This window comes from Pristiophorus japonicus, chromosome 6 (genome assembly GCF_044704955.1).
Source record: "Pristiophorus japonicus isolate sPriJap1 chromosome 6, sPriJap1.hap1, whole genome shotgun sequence".
Lineage (NCBI taxonomy): Eukaryota > Metazoa > Chordata > Chondrichthyes > Pristiophoridae > Pristiophorus > Pristiophorus japonicus.
In genome coordinates, this window is record NC_091982.1 from 61,842,005 (window position 1) to 61,854,721 (window position 12,717).

The following is a 12,717-nucleotide window of genomic DNA, read 5'->3' on the forward strand; positions in this document are numbered from 1 at the left end:
ATGAGGGGGTTAGCTTATGATGGTAGATTGAGTAGATTGGGTCTTTACTCGTTGGAGTACAGAAGGATGAGGGGGGATCTTATAGAAACATTTAAAATAATGAAAGGGATAGACAAGATAGAGGCAGAGAGGTTGTTTCCACTGGTCGGGGAGACTAGAATTAGGGGGCACAACCTCAAAATAAGGGGGAGCCAATTTAAAACCGAGTTGAGAAGGAATTTCTTCTCCCAGAGGGTTGTGAATCTGTGGAATTCTCTGCCCAAGGAAGCAGTTGAGGCTAGCTCATTGAATGTATTCAAATCACAGATAGATAGATTTTTAACCAATAAGGGAATTAAGGGTTATGGGGAGCGGGCGGGTAAGTGGACCTGAGTCCACGGCCAGATCAGCCATGATCTTGTTGAATGGCGGAGCAAGCTCGAGGGGCTAGATGGCCTACTCCTGTTCCTAATTCTTATGTTCCTATGTTCTTATGTTATGTGTCCAATGTAAGAAGTGACAGACAGATGAGGAGGACCAGACATTACACACCCCGCAAGTACAAGGAAAAGCATTCTTACCTCGACTTGCCCGACACCTGCCTTCTGAGACTGCGCTTCCACAAAGAGGTTGTCACTGAGGTATGCCAGCTGATAAGGGCGGATCTGCAGCCTGCTAGCACCATCAGGACTGCATCGTCCGTCGAGGTCAATGTCACTGCGGTACTGTCGTTCTACGCCTTGGGTTCTTTTCAGGCCACAGCTGGAGACATTTGCGGACTTTCTCAGCATGCCACACATCGCTGCATTAAACAGGTCACTGAAGCCCTGTATGCACGCAGGAGGGACTTGATCAGCTTCTCTATGAACAGGGAGGGCTCCAGGATTCTCCAGAATTGCAAACTTCCACAAGGTGCAGGGAGCAATAGACTGTACGCACATCGCGATGCGGGCACCTTTTCAGGATGCTGAGGTTTTCAGAAACCTCAAGGGATTCCATTCCCTGAATAGCCAACTGGTTGTCGACCACCAGCAAATTATACTGGCAGTGAATGCTCAATTTCTGGGCCGCATCCATGATGCTCATATCCTGCGTGAGAGCACTGTATCTGACTTGTTTAACAATCAGCCACAAGATCAATGCCGGATGCTTGGGGACAAAGGATATGGCCTCACCACCTGGCTGATGACCCCCCCTGAGTGATACCCACACCAAAGCCGAAAGGCGATTCAATGAGAGCCACAGAGCAACTCGCAATATCGAGGAGAAAACCATTGAAGTGCTGAAGCAAAGCTTTAGATGACCGGACCACTCAGGAGGCAAGCTCCAATACCACCCTGAGCAGGTAGCTCAATTCGTGGTGGCCTACTCCATGCTGCACAACTTGGCTATCAGGAGGGGACAAGAATTACCTGATGCGTCTGACAGTCCACCGCACCAGAGAGAGGAAGAGGAGGTCGAGGAGACAGATGCTGACATCAGCCCAGAAAATCAGGCTGACACTGAAGCTATGCCAGCGCCCCGCTGTAGACCACATGAAAGGGCCCGTGGTGGCATAATAGCTGCAAGAGCCTTAAGTCAGGAGCTCATCAATGATCGATTTGACTGAAAGAACATTGGTGTTATTTACAAAGCTGACACACTGCTGGATGTGCAGGTCATATATCAATGGTGGGCATCACCTTGGTGACAGTTAAAATTTAAGTAGATTGAAGTTAAGTGTAATTATACCTTTTGATGTTAAGGAATCACCAGCGTGTAACGGTGCAGCTATCTGAGCCAATGCGCAACAAGGTTTTGTTAAATAAAAAACATTTAAACCGAACATCAGTCTGAAATCATCAGTATTTCTGTACAAACCAACCCTTTGCTCCCACACCAACCCACCTCCCCAGCTTCTCCTCCCCACCTCTCCCCTTCCCCTTCCCCTCCTGACTCCAAACAGCCTGGCCGAGGAGCTCCTCAGGCGATGCTTCATTGGGGAGGGGGGATGACGGCCGAAATGCTGCAAGAACGGATATGGGAGAGTACAGTCCCGAGGTGGGAGCTTGCTCCGAGCCAGAAGCAAGATGTTGCTCCTGGCTCTCATATGTAGTTGTTAATGGGGTTGCGGCACCTTGGGGTGCAGTGCCCGCTCCGGAACCACTGGGAGCTCTCTGCCACCAGTGTTCCTGGCTACCAGCTCCAGGGTCTCCTCCATCCCTTCCATGTTATACCTTACTTGTTGGACAAAACTCAGTGCCAACTATGTTCTTGGTGCTTGGTAGGCCTTTTGCTGCTGGTGAATCTCCCTCGTGACTCCCACATTAGCCAGTCAAGCACACACCACAGCCACACATGCTTTCAGTCCCTCTGAGCTCCCTCTCTCTCTATCTCCTCTTCTGCACATGTCACTTTGACCCTTGACCTCCTGAATTGCAGGAATCGAGCGTTGCCATGCCATTGCTAAGGACATCGATACTTTACGGCAAAGGGTTAAAAAAGTTTATCGCTAGCACCCATTTCATATCGCTCACGGGAACGCCCATTTTCAAAAATGGAGACTAGGTGCTTTGAGAATAGGCAAGAAGCCGGCGATCTGAAAACCTTTTTTTTAACGCCCATGTCGGAAATATCGCCCATTTTTGGCGATAAGCACAAAATGGAGGTTCTAACCCAGAGTCCCCAAGTTTAATTTCCACTATGAGTGTAAATATCCTCTCTACAGCCACCTTGTCGAGCCCCTCATTGTCTCATATGTTTCGATAAGATCACCTCTCATTCTTCTGAACTCCAATGAGTATAGGCCCAACCTACTCAACCTTTCTTCATAAATCAAGCCCCTCATCTGCAAAATCCATCGAGTGAAACTTCTCTGGACAGTCTCCAATGCAAGTATATTCTTTATTAAATATGGAGACCAAACTGTGTGCAGTACCTAGGTGTGGCCTCGCCAATACCCTGTACAGGACTTCTCTGCTTTTATACTCTCTCCCCCTTGCAAAAAAGGTAACATTCAATTTGCCTTCCTGGTTACTTGCTGTACCTGCATACTAACTATTGTGTTCCGAATACAGATGAGACTGCCCACAGGGAGGTTGAAGTAACAGTGACCTCAGTCTTTATCCAGAGTGAGTAACAGGCCTTAGGGGCCGGCTTATATACAGTGCTCCCAAGGGATGCTGCGATCCCTTGGGACTCAGGGGATGCGCCCCTGGTGGCGGAATATGGGAGTGCATGATTTACAGATGCACAACATCACTCCCCCCGCCAAAGTCAAAGAGAAAACTATTTACAAGGGATTACAAAACTATTTAACCAATAAGGGAATTTTAACCAATAAGGGAATTTTTAACCAATAAGGGAATTAAGGGTTACGGGAAGCGGGCGGGTAAGTGGAGCTGAGTCCACGGCCAGATCAGCCATGATCGTGTTGAATGGCGGAGCAGGCTCGAGGAGCTAGATGGCCTACTCCTGTTCCTAATTCTTATGTTCTTATGTTCTTATGTTCTTATGTTAGGCGGTCGGGAGCCTTTCTTTCGCTGGTGGACTGCCTCGGTACAAATGTCTGTTCTGGTGTGTCCTCGCTGGGCTAGCGTGTTATTGGCCCTGCAGGGCTGCTGGTTGAGCCTGGCCTTGCTGGGCTGTTGGGCGTGATGGGTTCAATTTTCTGGTCTGGGGTGGTGTCGTTGATCCTTTGGGTGTGTTTTGTGGGCTCGAAAAAGTTTGTGTCTGCTGTGGGTTGTTCAGGACAGTCTGTGAACCGCAGCCTCCTTTGGTCTAGGTGCTTTCTGCAAATTTGTCCATTGTCTAGTTTGACTACAAACATCCTACTCCCTTCTTTAGCTATCACCGTGCTTGCGATCCACTTGGGACCATGTCCATAGTTTAGCACATACACAGGGTCATTCAGATCAATTTCCCGTGACAGTGGCGCGACCATCGTTTACATTTTGTTGCTGCCGCTTGCTCTCGACCTGATCATGCAGGTTGGGATGAACCAGCGAGAGTCTGGTTTTAAGTGTCCTTTTCATGAATAGCTCAGCCGGGTGCACCCCTGTGAGTGATGGGTTCTCGTGCGGTAGCTGAGCAGTACTCGGGACAGGCGGGTTTGGAGTGAGCCTTCTGTGACTCGTTTAAGGCTCTGTTTGATTGTTTGTACCACCCGCTCTGCCTGCCCATTGGAGGTTGGTTTAAAGGGGGCCGAGGTGACATGTTTGATCCCATTCAGGTTCATGAATTCTTTAAATTCGGCACTGATGAAACTTGGCCCGATGTCACTGACCAGTATCTCAGGCAGGCCGTGGGTGACAAACATGGCCCACAGGCTTTCAATGGTGGCAGTGCTTCCCGACATTATTTCACATTCAATCCATTTGGAAAAGCATCCACCACCACCAGGAACATTTTACCGAGAAACGGGCCCGCATAGTCGACATGGATCCTCGACCATGGTCTGGAGGGCCAGGACCACAAACTTAGTGGTGCCTCTCTGGGTGCGTTGCTGAACTGAGCACACATGCGGCATTGCCGTACACAGGACTCTAAGTCAGAGTTGATACTGGGCCACCACATGTAGAATCTGGCTATCGCTTTCATCATTACTATACCCAGGTGTGTGCTGTGGAGATCCAAGATGAACGTCTCCCTGCCCTTTTTTGGTCGCACTACGCGGTTACCCCACAACAGGCAGTCTGCCTGAATGGACAGCTCATCCTTTTGCCGCTGAAACGGCTTGATTATCTCTTGCATTTCAATGGGGATGCTGGCCCAGCTCCCATGCAGTAAACAGTTTTTTTACGAGGGACAGCAGGATCTTGGCTGGTCCAAGTCCTAATCTGGTGGGCAGTGACAGGTGATTTATCATTTTCAAACGCTTCCATGACCATCAACAAGTCTGCGGGCGGCACCACCATCAACAAGTTTGCAGGTTGCCACCCCTGTGGTGGGCAATGGTAGCCGACTGAGAGCATCCGCACAGTTCTCGGTGCCTGGCCTGTGGCAGATGGTAAAGTTATATGCTGATAGTGCGAGTGCCCACTTCTGTATGCGGGCTGAGGCATTAGTATTTATCCCCTTGTTTTTAGCGAACAGGGATATGAGGGGCATGTGATTGGTTTCCAGCTCAAATTTGGGGCCAAACAGGTACTGATGGATTTTCTTTACCCTGAACACACATGCTAATGCCTCTTTCTCAACCATGCTGTTGGCCCTCTCGGCCTTAGACAAACTCCTGGAGGCATAGGCAACAAGTTGCAAATTCCCCGCAATGTTAGCTTGTTATAATACACATCCAACTCCGTACGATGATGCATCACATGCTAGCACGAGTCTTTTACATGGGTTATACAATACAAGCAGCTTGTTGGAGCATAAAATGTTTCTGGTCTTTTACGCAATAACACATGTAGAGGCTCTAAGAGGGTGCTTAACCCTGGTAGGAAGTTACCAAAATAGTCGAGGAGTCCCAGGAACGACCGCAGCTCCATGACGTTCTGTGGCCTGGGCACGTTCCTGATAGCCTCTGTCTTGGCATCTGTGTGCCAAATGCCATCTGCCGCGATCTTTCTCCCCAAAAACTCCACTTCTGATAACATGAAGACGCATTTCGACCTCTTCAGCCGCAGCCCTACGCGATCCAGTCACTGGAGGACCTCTTCCAGGTTCTGTAGGTGCTCAACAGTGTCCCGACCCATGACCAATATTTCATCCTGAAAAACCACTGTGCGTGGTACCGACTTGAGTAGGCTCTCCATGTTTCTCTGGAAGTGCTGCAGCCGACCGAATTCCAAACGGGCATTTGTTGTAGATGAATAGTCCCTTGTGCATGTTGATACCCTTCGAAGACTTCTCCAACTCCTGCATCATGTAGGCTGAAGTCAGGTCGAGCTTGGTGAACGTCTTGCTTCCTGCCAGCATTGCAAATAGGTCGTCTGCCTTAGGTATCGGGTATTGGTCCTGTAGCGAGAAACGATTAATAGTTACTTTATAATTGCCACAAATCCTGACCATGCCATCACTTTTGAGTACGAGAACTATCGGGCTGGCCCACTCGCTGAATTCCACTGGGGAGATGATGCCCTCGCATTGCAGCCTGTCCAGCTCGATTTCCACTCTCTCCCTCATCATGTGTGGTACTGCTCACGCCTTGTGGTGAATGGGTCATGCCTCTGGGACCAAGTGGATCTGCACCTTCTCCCCGGAAAAGTTTCCAATGCCTGGCTCAAAAAGAGAAGTAAATTTGTTAAGAACCTGGATACATGAGGCCTCATCGAAATGTGATAGCGCTCGGATGTCATCCCAGTTCCAGCGGAGTTTGCCCAGACAGCTCCTTCCAAGCAGTGTGGGGCCATCGCCCGGGACAATCCAGAGTGGCGGTTCATGCACCGTGCCCTCATACGTCACCTTGGGGCGCTGCCCAAGACAGTGATGAGCTCTTTGGTGTACATTCTCAGTTTCATGTGGATGGGGCTCAGGGCTGGTCTGCGTGCCTTGTTGCACCACAGTCTCTCAAACATCTTTTTACCCATGATGGATTGGCTAGCTCCAGTGTCCAGATCCATGGCTATGGATAAGCCATTCAATTTTACAGTTCGCATTATAGGTGGACATTTCATCTTAAATGTGTGCACCCCATGTACTTCAGCATCTGCCTCCTCTCTCTGAGGCTCGAAATTGCTTTGATCCACCATGGACCGATCTTCCTCTGCCACGTGGTGGTTAGCAGGTTTTGCAGAGCTTGTAGCTCGTCTACAAGCTTGTTGGAGGTGTCCCATTGTACCACAGCTCTTGCAAACATATCCTTTGAAGCGGCATGAATAGGCTGAATGGAAGCCTCCACAACACCAACAAGGTGTGAATTGCCTTGCATTCATCCTTTGTTGCAGACTCTGAGTCATCTGGTTCACCTGAGGCCTGCTGGCAGTTGCAGACTCATGGTTTCTGCCCTGTACATTTCTGCTCGCAAACACAGTTCCAGTTAATTTATGAACATTGCTAGCACTTGTGTGCTGAGAGATTTGTTTGGTGTTATCATTGGTGGACATTACACGCCTGTGCTATCGCAATGGCCTTACTGAGGGTCGGTATCTCTACAGTCAAAAGTTTTCATTGGATGGTCTCATGGCCAATGCCCAGTAAAAAATGTCTCTGAGCATTTGCTACAGGTAACCATCAAACTCACATTGTCCTGCAAGTCGCCTTAGCTCAACGACGTAGCTCGCCACTTCCTGATCTTCAGTTCGCTGGCATGTGTAGAACCAATACCTCGCCATCAGCACGCTCTCTCTCGGATTAAGATGCTCCTGAACTAGTGTACACAGCCCCTCATATGACTTATCTGTGGGTTTCACTGGAGCCAGAAGATTCTTCATGAGGCTGTAGGTCAGTGACCCGCAGACCCTGAGGAGGACCGCTCTCCTTTTTGCAGCGCTTCCTTTTCTGTCCAGCTCGTTGGCTACAAAGTACTGGTCTAACCGTTCGACATAGGTTTCCCAGTCCTCACCCTCCGATAACTTCTCCAGAATGCCCACAGTTTGCTGCATCTTTGCATTGGATTCGGAAACTCGTTGCAAGCTATCGTGGTCCTAACATAGATGAGATTGCACACAGGGAGGTTAAAGTAACAGTGACCTCAGTCTTTATTAAGACACTCCAGAGTGAGGAACAGGCCTTAGGGGCCTCCTTAGGACAGTGCTCCCAAGGGATGCTGGGATCCCTTGGGACTTCAGGGGATGCGCTCCCTGGTGACAGAACATGGGAGTGCATGCTTTACAGATACACAACATTATACTTTTGTGTTTCATGCACAAGGACCCCCCCAGGTCTCTCTGCACTGCAGCACTTTGCAATTGTTCTCCATTTAAATTATAATTTGCCTTTCTATTTTTTCTGCTAAAGTGTATAACCTCACATTTTCCCACATTGTCCTCCATTTGCCAAATTTTTTCCCACTCACTGAGCCTGTTTATATCCCTTAGCAGATTTTTTGTGTCATCCTCACAATTTGCTTTCCCACCCATTTTGTATCAGTAGCACACTTGGCTACATTACATTCGGTCCCTTAGTTGAAGTCGTTAATATAGATTGTAAATAATTGAGGACCCAGCACCGATCCCTGCTGCACCCCATTAGTTAATGTTTGCCAACCGGAAAATGACCCATTTATCCCGACTCTCTGTTTTCTGTTATTAGCCAATCCTCTATCCATGCTCATTTATTACCCCCAAAACCCATGAATCTTTATCCTGTGCAGTAACATTTTATGTGGCACCTTATCAAATGCTTTCTGGAAATTCAAATACACCACATCCACTGGTTCCCCCTATCCACCATGTTCGTTACATCCTCAAAGAAATCCAGAAAATTTGTCAAACATGATTTCCCTTTTGCAGGATAGCTCAGATGAATACATGGCTTGAAGAGTGGTGCATAAGGGAGGGATTCAAATTCCTGGGACATTGGAACCGGTTCTGGGGGAGGTGGGACCAGTACAAACCAGACAGTCTGCACCTGGGCAGAACCAGAACCAATGTCCTCGGGAGAGTGTTTGCTAGTGCTGTTGGGAAGGAGTTAAACTAATATAGCAGGGGGATGGGAACCTATGCAGGGACACAGGAGGAAGTAGAATGGGGGCAGAAGCAAAAGATAGAAAGAAGAAAAGTAAAAGTGGAGGGCAGAGAAACCTAAGGCAAAAAGCAAAAAGGGCCACATTACAGCAAAATTCTAAAGGGGCAAAGTATGTAAGAAAGACAAGCCTGAAGGCTCTGTGCCTCAATCCGAGGAGTATTCAGAATCAGGTGGATGAATTAACTGTGCAGATAGCAGTTAATGGGTATGATGTAATTGGCATCACAGAGACATGGCTCCAGGGTGACCAAGGCTGGGAACTCAACATCAAGGGGTATTCAACATTTAGGAAGGATAGAAAGAAAGGAAAAGGAGGCAGGGTGGCATTGCTAGTTAAAGAGGAAATTAATGCAATAGTAAGAAAGGACATTAGCTTGGATGATATGTACTCGATATGGATGGAGCTATGGAATAGCAAGGGGCAGAAAACGCTAGTGGGAGTTGTGTACAGACCACCAAACATTCGTAGTAAGGTTGGGGACAGCATCAAACAAGAAATTAGGGATGCATGCAATAAAGGTACAGCAGTTATCATGGCTGACAAACTGGTAGCAAAGCGGAGGAGGAGGATTTCCTGGAGTGTATTAGGAATGGTTTTCGAGACAAATATGTTGAGGAACCAACTAGGAAGCTGGGCATCCTAGACTGGGTGATGTGTAATGATAAAGGACTAATTAGTAATCTTGTTGTGCGAGGCACCTTGGGGAAGAGTGACCATAACATGGTAGAATTCTTTATTAAGATGGAGAGTGACACAGTTAATTCAGAAACTAAGGTCCTGAAATTAAGGAAAGGTAACTTCGATAGTTTGAGGCATGAATTGGCTAGAATAGACTGGCGAGTGATACTTAAAGGGTTGATGGTGGATAGACAATGGCAAACATTGAACGATCACATAGATGAACTTCAACAATTGTACATCCCTGTCTGGAGTAAAAATAAAATGGGGAAGGTAGCTCAACCGTGGTTAACAAGGGAAATTAAGGATAGTGTTAAATCCAAGGAAGAGGCATATAAATTGGCCAGAAAAAGATACAAACCTGAGGACTGGGAGAAATTTAGAATTCATCAGAGGAGGACAAAGGGTTCAATTAAGAGGGGGGGGAAATAAAGTACGAGAAGAAGCTTGCAGGGAACAGACTGCAAAAGCTTCTATAGATATGTAAAGAAAAAAGATTAATTAAGACAAACGTAGGTCCCTTGCAGTCAGATTCAGATGAATTTATAATTGGAAACAAAAAAATGGAAGACCAATTGAACAAATACTTTGGTTCTGTCTTCACAAAGGAAGACACAAATAACCTTTCGGAAATATTAGGGGACCGAGTGTCTAGTGAGAAGGAGGAACTGAAGGAAATCTTTATTAGGCAGGACATTGTGTTAGGGAAATTGATGGGATTGAAGGCCGATAAATCCCCAGGGCCTGATAGTCTGCATCGCAGAGTACTTAAGGAAGTGGCCCCAGAAATAGTGGAAACATTGGTGATCATTTTCCAACAGTCTATCAACTCTGGATCAGTTCCTATGGACTGGAGGGTAGCTAATGTAACACCACTTTTTAAAAAGGGAGGGAGAGAGAAAGCGGGTAATTATAGACCTGTTAGCCTGACATCAGTAGTGGGGAAAATGTTGGCATCAATTATTAAGGATGAAATAGGAACGCATTTGTAAAGCAGTGACAGGATTGGTCCAAGTCAGCATGAAATTATGGAAGGGAAATCATGCTTGACAAATCTTCTCGAATTTTTTGAGGATGTAACTAGTAGAGTGGACAAGGGAGAACCAGTGGATGTGGTGTATTTGGACTTTCAAAAGGTTTCTGACAAGGTCCCACACAAGAGATTGGTGTGCAAAATCAAAGCACATGGTATTGGGGGTAATATACTGACATGGATAGAGAACTGGTTGGCAGACAGGAAGCAGAGAGTCGGGATAAACGGGTCCTTTTCAGAATGGCAGGCAGTGACTAGTGTAGTGCCGCAGGGCTCAGTGCTGGGATCCCAGCTCTTTACAATATACATTAATGATTTGGATGAAGGAATTGAGTGTAATATCTTCAAGTTTGCAGATAACATTAAACTAGGTGGTGGTGTGAGCTGTGAGGGGGATGCTAAGATGCTGCAGGGTGACTTGGACAGGTTAGGTGAGTGGGTAAATGCATGGCAGATGCAGTATAATGTGCATAAATGTGAGGTTATCCACTTTGGGGGCAAAAACTCAAAGTCAGAATATTATCTGAATGGCGGCAGATTAGGAAAAGGGGAGGTGCAACGAGACCTGGGTGTCATGGTTCATCAGTCATTTAAAGTTGGCATACAGGTACAGCAGGCGGTGAAGAAGGCAAATGGTATGTTGGCCTTCATAGCTAGGGGATTTGAGTATAGGAGCAGGGAGGTCTTACTGCAGTTGTACAGGGCCTTGGTGAGGCCTCACCTGGAATATGGTGTTCAGTTTTGGTCTCCTAATCTGAGGAAGGACATTCTTGCTATTGAGGGAGTGCAGAGAAGGTTCACCAGACTGATTCCCGGGATGGCAGGACTGACATATGAGGAGAGACTGGATCAACTGGGCCTTTGTGCATTGGAGTTTAGAAGGATGAGAGGGGATCTCATAGAAACATATAACATTCTGACGGAACGGGACATGTTAGATGCGGTTAGAATATTCCTGATGTTGGGAAAGTCCAGAACCAGAGGACACAGTCTTAGGATAAGGGGTAGGCCATTTAGGACTTAGATGAGGAGAAACTTCTTCACTCAGAAAGTTGTTAACCTGTGGAATTCCCTGCCGCAGAGAGTTGTTGATGCCAGTTCATTGGATATGTTCAAGAGGGAGTTAGATATGACCCTTACAGCTAAGGGGATCAAGGGGTATGGAGAGAAAGCAGGAGAGGGGCACTGAGGGAATGATCAGTCATGATCTTAATGAATGGTGGTGCAGGCTCGAAGGGCCGAATGGCCTACTCCTGCACTTATTTTCTATGTTTCTATGTTTCTATGTTAAAACCATGCTGACTCTGCTTGATTGAATTTTGCTTTTCCAAATGTCCTGCTGTTGCTTCCTTATTAGGGACTACAACATTTTCCCAACGACAGATCTTAGGCTAATTGCTCTAGAGTTTCCTGCTTTTTGTCTGCCTCCTTTTTTAAATAGGGGCGTATTATTTGTAGTTTTCCAATGCGCTGGGACCGCGCCAGATCCAGAGAATTTTGGTAGATTACAACCAATGCATCCACTATCTCTGCAGCCTCTTCTTTTTAGAACCTTGGATGTAAGGCATCAGTTCCAAGGACTTGTCCGCCTTTAGTCCCATTATTTTACTTTGTACTACTTCATTAGTGATAGTGATTGTATTATGTTCCCTTGATTATCCATTATTAGGATATTTTTAGTGTCTTCTACCGTGAAGGCCGATATTTGTTCAACGTCTGCCATTTCCCTGTTCCCCATTATTAATTCTCGAATCTCATCCGCTAAGGGTCCAACATTTACTTTAGCCACTCTTTTCCTATTTATGTACCTGTCGAGACTCTTACTACCTGTTTTTATATTTTACGCTAGTTTACTTTCATAATCTATCTTCCCTCTCCATGGACAAATCAGGAAGTACTCAATTTCCCAGATATTTTTTAGTCATTCTTTGTTAGCTGTTAAAAGTTTCCAAATCCTCTGGCCTCCCACTAGTCTTGGCCACATTGTATGCCCTTGTTTTCAATTTGATACCGTCACTTATTTCCTTAGCTAGCCATGGATGGTTATCCCTTCTCTTACAGTCTTTCCTTCTGATTGGAGTATATTTTTGTTGACAGTTATGAAATATCTCCTTAAATGTCTGCCACTGCTCATTAACCGTCCCACACTTTGATCTATTTTCCCAGTCCACTTTAGCCAACTCTGCCCTCATACCTATGTAGTCTACTTTATTTAAGCTTCGGACATTGGCTTGAGATCCAACTTTCTCATTCTCCAACTGAATTTGAAATTAAACCATGTTATGGTCACTCATTCCTAGAGGATCATTTACTAGGAGATTGTTTATTAATCCTGACTCATTATACAGTACCAGATCTAAGATAGTCTTCTCCCTTGTTGATTCCGCAACATATTGTTCCAGGAAACTATTCCAGATAC